The 16,176-nt window shown below is 42.3% G+C and overlaps 1 long non-coding RNA gene across 4 annotated transcripts; it reads left to right on the top strand.

Annotated features, from left to right (window-relative positions):
* The first annotated feature begins 261 nt into the window (after window positions 1–261).
* On the top strand, window positions 262–15,369 carry LOC135242336 (uncharacterized). Of its 4 annotated transcripts, none has more exons than XR_010326311.1 (3): window positions 262–1,809; window positions 4,334–4,427; window positions 14,663–15,369. It is a non-coding gene; the product is annotated as an uncharacterized LOC135242336 (long non-coding RNA). The 4 variants fall into 4 exon arrangements; XR_010326312.1 differs by having other exon boundaries at window positions 262–1,843; XR_010326310.1 differs by lacking the exon at window positions 262–1,809 and adding an exon at window positions 3,458–3,693.
* Window positions 15,370–16,176: the final 807 nt, after the last annotated feature.

Raw genomic sequence — 16,176 nt, 5'->3', positions numbered from 1 at the left:
CGTCTCCTGGCTGTTCCAGGCAGCCCCCTCTTCCTGCACTGAAGGCATGCAGGAGCAGCTGTTCCAGGCCTGCTTTGATCTACGTAAGTGGAATATTGATTCATTGGCTCTGCTCTGAGCAATGTTTGATATTCGGTCATTACTGATTAACCATTTATGCACTGCATTTATTTCCACTTTAAGGTGATTTGCTCTGGGGCCCTGAGTTTTAGCTGTGTGTATGGGAACTGAACAGATGCCACAGTCAATCTCCTCTGTCTTACGCCGGGCACCCACCGCACGCGTTGCGTAAGCAGCACGGCGAAGCAGCACGGCGCGACGCGTAGGGTGTCTCCACTGGTTCCGTTTGTGTCGCGCAAAGGCTTGCTTAAAGCTCTATATTCCAAGTAGCTCTCGCAGTCTGCAGTGGGATTACATCGTGTATTTCACGTTTGTTCATGACTGTTGATTATGGGTTAAGTGAATACTTTGGTGAGAGACCTTTTTCAGTTTGTTAATTTGTTAATTTGGTAATATTTCGTTAACTCATAAATACGTCAGAAAGTAAACGCTTTCAAGAATTACCATAAACTTAAATCGCAACGTAGCCTGCATAACAATCAAACAATCAAATCTCAAACTGTATTAATTTATTTGCTTGGTTAACAAGCGTGCCAATTTCATGAAGAATATGTAATGATCATAATAATAAGAAATAATCTGTAATCAACCATTGGGAATTCCCGTGTTGTCTTGTCATTCACGTCAAAACATTTATAGGATCAGATTTAGTAAAATCAGCTAATCATGAAAAAGACAGTAACAGTTTAATCTTAAAGGGATATGAACACCACAGCGCCATGAACACCGGAAGCTTTGAAGTACAATAAGTGCAATAAAGGCTTACTTACAACTTCATTTATAAAATAGGTGCATTTTCATCGGCAAGACCACTAAATAATCAGATTTTTTTAAGCTCTGTGGATTATCTGATTTTTATTAACAAGCCCTTTTTGAAAGCACGGCGAACGAAGACATCGGAGAAGTCAAATAGGCTGAGCAATGGTTGGTTAAAAACTACCTTCCAACACTAGAGCTAACAAACTGCTGCTCGGTGCATTCACTTCTACGTCATTCAATAGGCTACGTCTTTCTGTGGTGTATTTTCAAATTTACCCCACCCCCTCCGCAAAATAAGACAGCGAAACTAAGTTAGCCTTTTCCCCAGGTTCCAGTTATTTATTTATTTTTACAAAACGAAAAGGCTTGCATTTTTTTAAACTGCTTATAAAATATCTAGGAGGTAACTAGGAACACACCCGCAGTAATATAAGGATGAAATATAAATCAGAGCATGTATACCTAGCATTTTTGAGCATATTTCTGTGTATAAACAGGCCATCGTGACGCGCGACAAGCCGAAAAAATAGAACAGAAGCGAAAAACTACGCTTCAGTTCGCTTGTGTCGCGCGAGCTTCGCAGCCGGTACGCGACGCGTTCGCATCTGGTGGAGACGACGTCGCCCGCTGCCGTTGTAATAACAGTACTTCAACTACGCTTCAGTTACGCGCGTAATACGCGCGTAGTGCGCTCGCGGTCGATACGCGTGCGGTGGGTGCCCGGCTTTAGCTCCCCTACTTTGTTTTTTTTTTTTTTTTTGTCCACCTGTCTGCCTGTAGGTGGAGCTGGTGAAGGCTAATTGAATGATTGAAGTGCACCTGAGCAGGTGCATTCCAGGGGATAAGCCAGTTCATCGCTGCTCACATGCAGCTCTTTTTGTCTCTTCAACAGCTTTGGGCAACGGCTTCAGTTTTGTCTCTGATCTTCAGGTGGCTCTTCTTTCTTTGGTTATTTGTATTTTATGTAAGTTGTAGTGTCTGTCTTATGTAATATTTATCCTTTTGCAATATTTTAATTTGCTTTTTTAACATTGGCAATAACATTGTGGCAAACACGCCTGCCACAGGCCACCGAAGTGGCTTTCTTTGGGGCCCTCCAGCACAGAGACACAGGGAGAAGATGTTAAAACAGTCCACATTTATTCCACGAGGGTTTGGCAAGATGGTATAGCCAAACGAGCAGATGTTAAACCCTGTCATGACAGAGAGCTCCTGGTGTGGGTGGGGATGGCAGATTTAACCTGTGCGCAGTGATTACCTCACTACGCACAGGTGCAGCCACTCCTGTTCCTGGGTCCAATTAGCCTGGCCAATTATCTAATTCTTAACCCATTATCCAATTGGCCAGGTCTAATTAGCTTGACCCAGGGCAGGTGTGGCTGCTTAAACCAGCCATCCCCACACCACATACCCCCAACGCCAAACTGAGGCCAGGGAGAATCACTGGCCGAAGCCTACCCCCCCCCACCCCCACACTCCCAAAGCAAAAGACAACAAACAAAAACAAAAACACTCCAAACACGCTAAAAATTTTTTTTAAAAAGTCAGGGTGGGTGGCCCCGGAACAGTCCAGTACATGCGGCGACCCTCCTTCGGATGACAAGGCAGCCCTTCTTCCTCCTCCCTCCTGGAGCACGGGAAGTCCTGGGCTGCTCTGCTGGCTGGTGGGGGCGTCACCGGCTTGGGCTGTTCCAGGGGCTGTGGTGGGGTGGCTGGGCTGGTGGGCTGGTGGACTGGCCTTGTGGTGCTGGGGACCAGGAACCCTCGTGGCTGTGGTGGCCGCCAGTCGGCTCTGCTGGCGGGCGGCTGCAGGCTTATCCGCTCATGGGCTCCGGGCAAACCAACCAGGCCAAAACAAAGAACTAAAAACAACCAAAGGACGAGAAAGGAAGCAAAACGGCGCGGCCACCGCTCGTGCGCCGCCCGTAGCTGACCCGCCTTCCCGGCCAAGTCCAGCTCACGGCGCGACCACCTCTCGTGCACCGCCCGTCGCTGACCTGCCTCCTCGGCCAGGTGCAGCTCCTCAGCGTCCCAGCTGAGGATTGCCTCCTTCCCCTCCCTGGTCATCTTCCGCTCCCCATTTTTGGCCCGGAGGATCCGCCCGAAGCCCTGTCGGGAACACCTCAGCCGCCGCTCCTCCAGTGTGCTTCCTGGCTGGCCCTCCTGTGCCTCTTTGCTGTGCCGGAGGAGCCCCACGTTGGGCGCCACTGTGGCAAACACGCCTGCCACAGGCCACCGAAGTGGCTTTCTTAGGGGCCCTCCAGCACAGAGACACAGGGAGATGATGTTCAAACCGTCCACATTTATTCCACGAGGGTTTGGCAAGATGGTAACGCCAAATGAGCAGATGTTAAACCCTGTCATGACAGAGAGCTCCTGGTGTGGGTGGGGATGGCAGATTTAACCTGTGCGCAGTGATTACCTCACTACGCACAGGTGCAGCCACTCCTGTTCCTGGGTCCAATTAGCCTGGCCAATTATCTAATTCTTAACCCATTATCCAATTGGCCAGGTCTAATTAGCTTGACCCAGGGCAGGTGTGGCTGCTTAAACCAGCCATCCCCACACCACAAACATGTTTTCAGATGTACTAATTCACTCATTTTTAAATTATATTTTGGGTGAAACTGAGAGATTAAAAGGATAGTAAAACTCAGAGTGCAGCTACTCATGTGAGAGAGAATAAACGCTGCCACACGCTGTGAGTGTGACTCTAAACCAGTGGTCTCCAACCCTGGTCCTGGAGAGCTACAGGGTCTGCTGGTTTTTGTTTTCACCTTAAAATCAGCACCCAATTGAGACCCAAGATACCAGGTGAGTTGAGTTAACTGTGTAATCAACTGCTCTAATTGATTCATGAAGTGCAGAGTCACTATGAAAACCAGCAGACTCTGTAGCTGTCCAGGACCAGGGTTGGAGTCCACTGCTCTAAACAGACTGCTTTACTGGAGTCCTGTTTCCCAGCATGCTTTGCAGCTGACTGCATGCTGTGTGAATGTTCTCTCTCCTTAAGGATTCATCAGCTCCCTGATTCTTTCATCTGCAGGTAGAATAAGCAATGTGCTTCATCCATTAGCCACCCATAAGCCACTACTGGGTAATATGGTGCTTCCCAGATCCAAGCTGAAATGCTACCTTATACTATTTTATTTATACTATCTCCCAAGACAATACCAATATATGATTTATTTTGGGGGAAAAAGGTAGCCTTGGTCTGTCCATTACTGTGGTGATCGCAAAGCCAAGCTGAAGTTCACCTGCTGAAGTCTATTAATTTATTAGACACAACAAAAATAATGAACAGGTGAAATTCAGGGGTTTAGGAATATACCAATATTGAAAGTGGATTTGAAATATTGAAAAGAAAATAATTTAAAAAATCACTCAGTTGAGCCTGTAGAAATGTCCTGTTTCCTGAACTCCACATCTACATCTCTATTTTTTCTCTCTGTAGAATATTTAAGGACCTGTCAGCAAAGACTGGCAGCTATCAAATGAAAATCTTCTATACTGCTGACCCTGAGAAAGAAAATGAAGTCTTATTTCAGGTAACAAGTTTTCAGACCCCTAAAGAATTTAAGTATTGTCTAATGTTTGACAGGAAAACCCTCTGAGGACCATTTTCATTTCATAAAATAAAAAATGAGCTTCTTGATGTCATAGGGTGCCATTTTAAATTCTGCATGTCCTTTACAGCTAGACTTCTGCAACGGCAGAGCTGCCTCTCACAGATCCAGGCTGTTGCTAGTTGAAACCATTAATGTCAATCAATCAATCATCAAAGAGAATGTTATTGTTACATGTTAATCCAATAATACCAGCATACTTATACAGTTAAATGACTCTGAAGCTAAACTGATTTTGCATTTAACTAATATATATATATATATATACACACACACACATGTATTAGGCCACCTGTAGTTTAAAAAAAAAAAAACATTAGGTAGAGAAGAATTCAATTAATATATATTATATATGAATTCAATTAATAATATATATATGCATTTATCGAATAACAGACCAAATGACAAGTTTTTTTTAAAAAAAAATTCTTCCTACAATAACACAAAAAGATGACTTTTACTTAAAAACAATCTTCAGACAGAACTTTCCATGCATATTATCTCTCTGATTTTGCTCTCGGCCATTAAGAAACTAACTTGATTTATGCCAAGTGACCTCCTCCCATCATATATTCTGCACCATTTTTTCACAGTACATCTGCTGTCAGGTTGTATAATCCCACTAACAGGTCCCGATCACTTCTGTGCTGCTTTTGCCCTTCCCATTGCATAGTCCAATATGCAGCTTCTCACTGCATACAAATGCTGATTTCTTAAGGAGTTAAAATACCTGCTGTCCAAGAATGTACATGGTCAATAGTCCGTATTTAGAATGACCAGAATGGTTCCACTTACCAGGACTTAAAATGGCTGGTTCTGGAACCACGCTCATGCAACATGATATCTGTGTGTAAGACTCTATAGTTTCAATGGTGACGTCTGAAATGCACTTGCATTCATGAGTTGTTTCTGTTACTCTGAATTTGACATACTGCAGGCTTTATGCTCACACAAGCCTTGTTTTTTCTATCTGCTTACACCACACATTTCCTGAATTCAGTGCAGGAAACCTTTTGACATCATTTGAGATATTATGGCCATGTGTCACCCTCATTCAGGGGAGTAAATCTCATGTGTGAAAAGGATTGAGCCTTTGGCTCAGGGCAGAGGCTGACAGGTTTCTGATAAGAGCACCAAACTGCCATTTTGCTTAGAGCTAAATGTCATGGTAAAGCTTAGATCATTCCAATTCTGAAGGCTACGCTGTCTTTTTAAATTCGTTTTTTACTAATATCCTGTTAAACAAGTGTAATGAGTGATGTTTTTTCTATAGATTTTTCATCATTTATATAAAATTGTTTCTTATAGAATTGTTTCCTAAAGGCAAATAGACACATTTGTAACAATCATAATTGTACAATCATGGCACACACTGTAGACAAGCAGAAGAGTAAAGATTCATTTTGGGGGAGTCTGGAAACTTCCAAACACAACTCAGTTTCATATGAACTTAACCACTGCACTCAATCTTGGTTATTTAGTCAAATCAATTGCGTTCTCAAGCAGTTCTCTTTTTCTAAATTTGTGTGTGTGTGTGTGTGTGTGTGTGTACACTAACATAAAAAAGTGTCTAAATAGTGATTCACAGGGCTTGCTGTGATTAATCATGATTAATTACAATTTTTTAACGGCGTGCGTGCATGCATGCATGCATGCCTCTAAAACTTTACAAGCCCAAACTTTGTGTGTATATCTAGCTACAATGCGGAAGAAAATATTTAATGTAATTATTGTTCCCAACATAACAAATTCGTTTTTAAAAAACAGCTCAGCTGAATAATGTTTGCAATGTGCTTGGGTGGTTGCGATTTTGACACTCTAAGGGAAATTTATCTCTGGGACAGACAGAATTATGGCAGCTTCTGGATGAAACTATAATATTTTTGGATGGTGAAGAATGTTCTACACTTACGCCCTTTAGTGCAAAAATTATTTATTCCAGCAGTGAACATACATGTCCTACACCAGAAGAACATATTCTGTTTTCATACTTAAAAGCCTTACATAATGGTCTGACTGCACCGTATGCTTTGGTAAATTTACACAACATATAAGGTTCTTCCCAACACACTCAGCCTGCCTGCAAGGAGCTTTTTTTATTTTGGGTTGTTCCAGAGTTCAGCAAGTATTTTTCACCTTCACCATTTCAGACAGCTGCAGGCCGGATTTCCACATGGCTTCCCATTTACCTCAGTAGCCAGTGGCACTTTCCCATAGTGTACTTTTTAATGGCACATTTCTGGGGAGAGCGCCGTCTCTCAGAGTAACCATCACACCACTAATGAGCCCGCACCAAGGTAATGCTCTAATATGCGGCTAACATCGTCCTCATTTTTCTGCTGATGTTACAGAGTTTGTCTTCTGCATTATTAAAGGGGTCTGTGCCCCTCCCCCTTCTGCAATGTCATTGGCAGGAAATGGGCAGAGACTAATGCTAATTAGTCACATGAGTGCAGCTTTAATTGGAGAATGCCTCATAGTTGCAGAATGCTCATAGTGTCTGTGTTTGTACAGTAGAAGATTCTACAGCTAGTTATACGTTAGGTCACTCTCACAACTGCCCTTACACACCTATGCATCAGAACACGGAATACCTGTTTCTCCCTTCGACTCCGAGCTCTGCACCACTCTACACTCATTATTCCTCCACAGCGAGCTAGCAGTGAAGCGCTGCTTACACCACTCAGCAGGCAGGGCTACCTCATGCCCAGTACAAAGCACAGATTGACTGCACTTTCTGTCTGATTTGTGTATTGATTCACCTGCCATTTCTTGTGCTGACAAGCCAGTTTTATTTCAACCTTAACCTAAAATTCCTGAGGATTAACAACACTTAATGGCTAACGAGGGATAGTTTACCCTATTAATGCCAACTAAAACATGAGACAAGTATCGATGTTACAAAGAATTTATATTTTGTATCATGAGACAGATCAGCTCTGAGACAGATAATGTTACATTTTTAACTAATGTGTATCCGTCTCCTTCCTCTGGCCTCTTTCCATTTTGCCAGCTTTCCAGCCAAATTCCATAGGTAGAGCCAGATCCCCATGATTTAAATGTGACAATGCACAGATACTGAGGCTGTTGTGGTGGATGGTCACTCAGTGAGCTTCGCTGATGCTTATTACAGATGCTTATTACAGATCACCCCAATGGGCTCATGATCACCTGATCCACATTGGCAAATTAAATTGGGATTAAGGGCATTTGTGAAAAACCTACTTATTTCTTTATTACATGAAAATTATTTTTGCAATAGCAGGATACTCTGAGTCTGCCTGCAGGAGGACTATTCATAATGAACTGATTATTCAATTATGATTAATGTCTTCCCCAATACTAGGTGTATCGCACTAAACCTCCATTAATATTACTCATTTAAGAACGCAGAGTTAGAGTAGACATTTTTTTAGTGTGTGTTCTGCATCTGTCTTCATTATGTACTGACTGTGTGTTTTCAGTGTTGATGTATTGCATGAAATTATGAGAAAAAAAATGCAAAACACATATGAGAATCTTTCTCAGGTCTATTGAATGCTTAGCTCTTTCTTGTTCTCTTCTGATATGCAAAGTGCAATTTTCCTCAGTTCCAAAGTGCCAGGTGATATTTAGTAGAGATCTCAACCATTCCCAGCCCTCATCTATCATCGATATTTTCTCTCATAGTTGATCCAATACAGGCAGCATTAGGAGACCCGACTTTGGCCTCAGGAGGGTGGTAAACAAGAGAGAATGTGAGGATGGTGGCTTGAATGACAGAATTTCAACCCTTTGATCAAACACCACCCATACCTGCATCAGGCTTAGATTCCCCAACCAGTTAATGAGTGACAAATGACTGGAGGCAGCTGAGGCATGTCCTGCTGTGGAGGCTATGCGCAGCGGTGCTGTACTAGCTGCTTTATAGCGACACGGGATGACTGCACTTCTGTGTGATAGAGCCCATTTCAGGTACAACAGGCTCCCGTTGGGTATTTAAATCAATACACTTAAGGTGGAAAGGGATTATAATTTGTGCAGCAGATGAAGGAAGACAGTTTGTCAAATGGGTTACAACAGCTGTACCACCTTGGGGCTCAGTGTCGGTTGGATTCTGCTCCACAGACTTCACCTTTAACTGCAGATTACCATCAAATGGCCATAAACAACGTCCTTGACAAAAGCACTTTTCATTTTACACTTTGTTTTGGTAACAAGTTGAAATTATATGAAAGTTGCTTTCAACTTCTTGAAGATGAAGCAACAGCTCAAACAGGTTTTAAGCTTAAATTGTATAATCATTATTGAATTATTAAATTATTTGAATACTGCTGCAAGTTCATGGGAATGAAAGGTGGAGCAAAGTGAAGCTGAGACTTTTTAACACTGTAAATTGGAAAAGAACCCAGGTAAGACTGGAGCTGAAATATAATGTCCCTGTAAAAGCTGTATTGTGTATTGAGCTCTTTGTCCTTGAGATGGTAATCAGCTGTGTAGGGCACTGCACAGGGGTGGGTAATTTACTGAAAGGTCCCTGGAAAGCTGTTTTATGTACTCTGTGCTACTGGTGAGCACATTCATCAAGCAGTGTCACAGGGATTCCCACAAACCTCACCCTGAAATTTTGAAGGGAAAAACATGAAGAGTTTGTGTGACTGTGAGGGAGCAAATAGTGACTGCATTCAAAAATAATGAGCAGAGATTATCATTTCATGGTATTTTAAATATAATATTTTATCTTTGGCATATATCACAGATTGTCAAAAGCCCCTGACATATCTACCAGCTACATTGATAATTATTCAAATCTTTTCTTTATGAAACCAGATAAGTGTGGTTGTGTTCTCAAAGGTGAGATAAAGAGGGAACTTGACAAATGAGAAAGTAAAAGAAGACCTGCACATATGATTTTGAAAAGACAGAACCCCAGAAAATTCCCTGGAGAAACAGCCAAGGTATGAAAGTTTCCAGCACCAACATAAGACTGTTTATTCTTCATCTCCTTTAGCGTCAGATTCTGTACAGCCCCCAGTCTCTTTCACCTTATTGGCTCATTCATCCCAACCTGCCCCCAGTCTCTTTCACCTTATTGGCTCATTCATCCGAACCTGCCCCCAGTCTCTTTCACCTTATTGGCTCATTCATCCCAAACTGCCCCCAGTCTCTTTTACCTTATTGGCTCATCCATCCCAACATGCCCCGAGTCTCTCTCACCTTATTGGCTCATCCATCCCAACTTGCTCCAGGTCTCTTTCATCTCATTGGCTCATCCATCCCAACCTGCCCCCAGTCTTTGATCTTATTGGTTCACCCATACCAGCCTGCCCTCAGTCTCTTTCACCTTATTGGCTCATCATACCAACCTGCAACTAGTCTCTTTCACCTAATTGGCTCATTCATTCTGACCTGTCTGCAATCACACAAAGTAGGCAGTATACTTCGTAAGAAGTAGAACTTTTTGAGCAAAACAAAGCAATGAGTACACCTGAAGAACAAAAAGATGTGCTGTTGTGTGTTTGTACGGTGCAGTGTGCCTCCAGGGAGAACTTTTAGAAAACTTCTTTCTTGTTCTCCAACCTCCCCCTCTCAGCTATTGGTCCAAATATCACATGGTTGGTTACATCACGGTTGAGAGTTCAGAGGGCGGACTTCACATGCTTATTTACGGAGAGTAAACGGCAATCTCTCTTCTGTAGAGATGGGAATTCTGTGAGTTCCTGCATGTTTGATGAATGGTGCTACTCATTTCAACAAGTCATCAAAACATCTAGCACACATTTGGAAATAAGAGAAAGTGGACCCCCTTGTCTTAACTCTGCATTTGCCAAATGTACAGACAAAACTCTCCATTCTCCGTCCTACTCTGGTTTAGAGGGCGAACGTACCATCTCCTTCGCCTTTTTTTCTTCTTTTGCATAGCTAGATGAACTAAAGCCACTTTAAACACTTTAAACTTTTTTGTTTTGTGTTGTGATCTCGCGTAGCCCTTCTCTTTATACATCCATGGCGTAGCCACGAGACAGAGGTCTGGGCGAGATTCCAGCCCTGGTTAATACCTGCCTCGTAATTATTCGTAACTTCACGCCCCAGCGGCGTGGAGTGACTTTAAATGGTGCGGTGTTCTCACTGAGTATACCGACAACAGTTTCATGGACATGTTCGCCGTTGGTTCTCAATCCTGAAGTTTTTTCTTCTTGCTGAGTATACTGCCAGCTTAATGTTGATTCAGGCAGACTGAGCCATGATTTTCTTTGTGATTGTGATAAAGAACTTCAACATTTTACCACTGTAGCTTATTGCCATTGTGTAAACTTATGAATAAGGGCCTTTGTGAAATAAGTATGTCAACAATTACACATTTCATTATTCCTTTAGTCAGCACATAGCCCTCTTTAAAATTATTAAAGCGTGTGTCAGTGCTGCAAAGTAATTCAACACTGAGTATTTCAGTGATGGGTGCATTAAGTGTGCCAGTAGTAGGAGTGTAAGTTCTGAGTGTGTCATTTCTGTTTGTATTAGGCCTGGGTGTGTTAGTTTTGGGTGTTTCAGTGCCGAGTATGCCAGTGCTACTATGTGTCAATACTGAGTGTGTGGTCGATTCTTTTCTACTGCAGAAGGTTATGCCATTTAAAATTTAGCCCTTCCACCATTTCTCTGGGTACATGTTAGTTCACTGAATCATTTTAAAATGATGTATGTAACATAGCCATTCAGTTTTAAAATTGCCGAGTATAGCAGTTTGCAAAATGAAAATGAGAAATTGGTGCAGGATTCACAGCTTGACATATGTAATGCGGACCTTTATGCACGATGAAATCGGTCATTTTCTTCTGTCTTTGTTTCCTGTCTGCAAAATCCAAATGAATATTTTAGGAATGTTTAGAGTATATACACAGAGGTCACTGGCATGCAATCAGACAGATTAATCAGACAGTGTTCTGCAATAGTGGTAATTCGATTTGTTTGTTCATTCAAAATCGTCTGATTTCCACAGAAAAGTCAAAACAGTAAGGTCAGGGTCAATTTCAGCTTCCCGCTTCTAGCCATCAGGCCTTAATAATCTCCTCCAGGAGACACGGCACAGAAATGTGCGGGTTACAGTCCCAGTGAAGTTTCTCTCTCAGCACACTCAGTGCTGCCATCCATTGCATTGGACTGTACATGCCCATCGTCATGACTGCAATGGTATGGTCTGCATTTACAATCTTCTCTATTCTTGTTCTGAGGTTTGATTAATGCAAGGACAAGCTTTTCACACCAGAACTTCAGCTCATTTAAACCCACGGACTAGAGGACAACTTGCTTTCCACCAGGTCATCTGCAAAACTTCAATCATTCAGAAAAAATCTTTCATTTTTTAATTATAAGAGCATGCCTGATGCTCCATTATGATGCTTGGGCACTAATTGTCTTTGCATAAAGTGATCAGTAATTAAACATTTTGCGGTTACAGAAAGACATTCACTGAATACACAAATAGCTTAGTATGACTGCACAGCATTAGCGCCTCAAGGATTTCTTGGAAAAAACAGATTCTGGCACAGACCTGTTTACTGTTTCCTTGTCATACTAGGAGATTCACTGCAGCTGGTGAGGTATACAGAAGAATAATGTGGTTTTGATTTGAGATAAAGTACAATAAACCAGCAGGTGAAAAAAACGTATTCATCAGACAATACCATTCAGCTACGTACTTCAAAGGCATCAATTGATACAGGAGACAATTTAAACAAATGGCCCAAGCATTTGTAATTATACCATGTAATCTTGTCCTAATCATCTTTCACTTTTATTAATATGTTGTCAGGGGTTGATTTCCAGGTACTTGAAAAATATCAGAACAGTGAGTTTAAAGAAAGTAAACACTTGGTCATTTTTGGGAATCTATGAGCAGTTATCATGACAGGGGTCCTGTGATGTGTTGTAATGGGACCAAAAATTAAGCATCATTCTTTGTCTACCTTGGTCAGCTGATATATCAGTTACACTGGAACAAATCAGCAAAGTCCTCTCATCAAAGAAATTCTGCTCTGAATAATTCAGTGATTGCACCAAGGCAAAACATACTGGAACATATTCCTGAATATGCAGCATACAGTGGTATATTAATATGCACGGTATAGCTTCAAGGTCTGTTTGTAAAGTGAACCGTGCCAGTGCCAACTGTGGCCAGCATCCATGCAGGGCAACACGCAGTTGGCTCTCGGGTTGCCCAAGGATTGGAGCATCTCATTGCTCACTAGCAACCTCTGCTGGTTGATCAGGCACCCGCAGGTCTGGCTGTTGAGCTGCACATGTGTCTTTCTCACACTGATTTCCGTCTAAACACATCAGTAATCCAAGCTTTACAATGTCTGAGATTAATGTCAGTATTTGCAACAGCCTTGCAGTGATAGCTATAACAATCTACTTCCACAGTGGCTGTCTCTGCCCTAGCAGAGTAACCTGTTCATCACTGGTAAAATCCACTTCCACTTATGAAGCCTTGAAAACATGTAAGCAGCAATATCCACCAGTTTCAGTCACACAGTAGATGTTTATCATGACGCATTTATCCCTGTCTCACAGGAGCCCACACACAATCTTCCAGCCTTGCCACTGAAAATGGGTCGCATTCTCAGCATCAATAGAGCTTGGCTATCTGTCTGTTAACTACACACTGTGTCGATTTGTTTAGTTTTGACCAATCAGTTTGTTTACTGTAGATAAGTATCCAGGCAATCTATAAAAGGGAAGCCGATTGCAATCACCTGTGGAACAGAGCTAGTATGCCTCAGTGCAGCTGTCTGGAATGTACCTGACAGGTCTCCGTGAAATGCCGTTGGCACTCCATTATTGCTGGGAGTTTGATGTAGGTTTCGCGAGCAGACTTGCTGTGCTAGACATTAGGGTAAATAAGGGTGTTAATTACTGTTGTTTGTCAGTGCTCCCAGAATAGGCTGAAATCTTCCAGACACAAATAGGAAAAAAAATCTCATCCATCATTCTGAAATAACAACACAGCCTCATACCTTGATATGCTCATGTGATCACAAAGTCAAAGCAAATACTTTTTCTGGTTTCATGCTTTTCATTCAGAGAGCCCATCAACGTTGTTTCTGAATCACACTGTGCACTCAGTCCTCCGTGAAGGCTAGAAAAACTGACAACAGAAGTTATTTTCTCCAGCGATGAAAGCAGTCTTTACATAGAAAATGGTAAATTTACATTTATGTCATGGGCTGAAAAAGTATGTATTAAGCTGTGTTAACTTGCTTTCACTTTGTTCACTGAGAGGGAGAACACCAGAGACACCACAGGTCATCTGGAAACCACTTGTCATCAAACAGGAGAATTTCAGTTCAATCCTGTCACCTATAGACAAGGCTGCTTCTCTTTACAGATTACTCTGTGTATTAGACTGCTCTACATTCATTAAACAGAAGCACTCATCCAGAGAACTTTGCAATTGTCAGAGAGAATACGTGCAATCACCTTTAAATGAGCGATCGTGCCAGACTAGGCGAACAACATTCCTGGACCAGAAGTGTGTATATGTAGTATCACTAAAGCACTAAGGCAAGTTAACTATGTTAACTGAGAACCAAAATAAAAACAGATGACAGCAATCTATAACAAAAAAACTCATCATAATCTGAATTAATAGATAAAATAGGAGCACCATTTGATGTGGCTCAATTTTCATCCTGCCAGCACGTGACAATGGCACTTATAAGAAATTTCAGATTTATTTCAACTCTACATACCCCTTGTTTGTTTACGCATTCTTATCTGGTATAATAGCAATACATACTACACAAGAAACTGAAAAGTGCGATCTGCTGATGTGAAGCATACTAAACAGACAGACTAATAAGATCTGTTCTCCACAAAACTAGCTTCTCTAGACAAAATGGAGGGTGGAGATTATGGAGATTATTTCCCGTACATTCTTGTGTCTACACGAGCCACGCTGAAAACAAACAGAGGCAAACAACTTTTTTTGATTACAAAAGAACAATGTGAGATCATTGGTTTTAAGGTTTAGTTTCTTAATAGGTTGCATTTACATAATGTGTGCACTGAACTGTGTGATTAATTCTGCTCTACCTGTGTAGGCTCTGAAATGTCCTCCATGGTCCCATCATGCAATGCAAGTCTACAGAGTCTCTCCATTTTTTCTTTCTCCTATTTAGAAATAACTTTGTTGAGCTCCAGAGGAGACAGGCCTTTGGTTAGAGCAGTGGCACACAGCCTCAGAAAGTACAAAAGCAAGTCTACAGGCCAACGGGGAGAGCGTGATTAAAGCAAGCAAGTCCCACAGACAACCTTGTGCGGGCAGAATGGAAAGATGAGTGCAGGCTCATCGACTGAAGGCAGTGATGAAACAAACTGGTGTCATCTTTCTGACCTGTACTTTCCATGCTTTCCATCACTGCTTCAAAGCACAGGCAGCCCCTGGGTGAATCAACACATTTTCTGCTTTTGTGGAATCTATGGTTTGCAAATTTATTTTTTTTCAAAGAGAGACCCAAATCTTACCTGAATGACTTACCAAGATCATACCACGCCTTGCTGCCAACATACACAGGATAACAGCTAAAGGTCAGATCAGTGAGAGACGCACCTCTCCACATGTAGTGTGGGACACTACTCAAGTACTGTACTACTGACTGTGTCCTGTGTTGGCTGTAGGGTAGGGCCTCTGGCTCTCCAGTCATACTGTGTAGCCTGTAGGATGTAAAATTGTCTTTGGCTTTCCTAAATGCTATATGGTCTGGTGACTGGTGGGTGTAAAATATGCATAAACTCGTACTCTGCATAATTGGAGGCTTCATAAAGTGAAATTTACTATTTCAAGTGTAAACATAATTATTTGTTAAGGATCATCAAAAAGTATGAGTAAATGCCCTGAATCCCGCCCCTCTCTGAGCCCTGAACCCCGCCCCGCTCACTGAGCCCTGAACCCCGCCCCCCTCACTGAGCCCTGAACCCCGCCCCGCTCACTGAGCCTTGAACCCCGCCCCCCTCACTGAGCCCTGAACCCGCCCCCTCACTGAGCCCTGAACCCGCCCCGCTCACTGAGCCCTGAACCCCGCCCCGCTCACTGAGCCCTGAACCCCGCCCCTCTCTGAGCCCTGAACCCCCACCTGCCAGCTATGCTTGAGAATCAGTTCAAAGTGCTTTTCATCAAGGGGAAATAGCAGAGTACCAACACAGTTTCCTAAGTCTACTGCATGCTGTTTACCTGGAAATTTACCAGGAGATCGCCAGAAACAGCATAAAAAAACAGCAGCAATACTGTATAGGTTTGGCATGTAACATATTTAACGATATGCATCTTCAAATTCTCTTCCATAGTCCATTGCTTGCCTTGTAATATTCATATCTTGAAATGCAGAGACACCTTGGGAATACACTTTTACATGTTATCAGAGAATCCCAGGGGATGCTGCTAATAGCCATTTGTTATGACTGCTCATGTGAACACAAATGCTTCAGGAGACAACCATTTATCTGCTTGTAAAATATTTAAGATTATAAATGATACCCAGCATGTCTTGGAGTGTCCTAATTTGCATTAACATCACTCATGTAAATGTAATTGAACATACAAGTTTGTGCACTGAGGTAGTGGATCATGGCTTTCATTTCTCAAAAGGGACAACAGCTCCTCTTGCTGGCAGTTCAAAAAAATCAACATCTGAAA

Source organism: Anguilla rostrata, chromosome 16 (genome assembly GCF_018555375.3).
Source record: "Anguilla rostrata isolate EN2019 chromosome 16, ASM1855537v3, whole genome shotgun sequence".
Taxonomy (NCBI): Eukaryota; Metazoa; Chordata; class Actinopteri; order Anguilliformes; family Anguillidae; genus Anguilla; species Anguilla rostrata.
The sequence above is the reverse complement of the archived record's forward strand: the minus strand, read 5'-3'. Positions and strand labels throughout refer to the sequence as shown.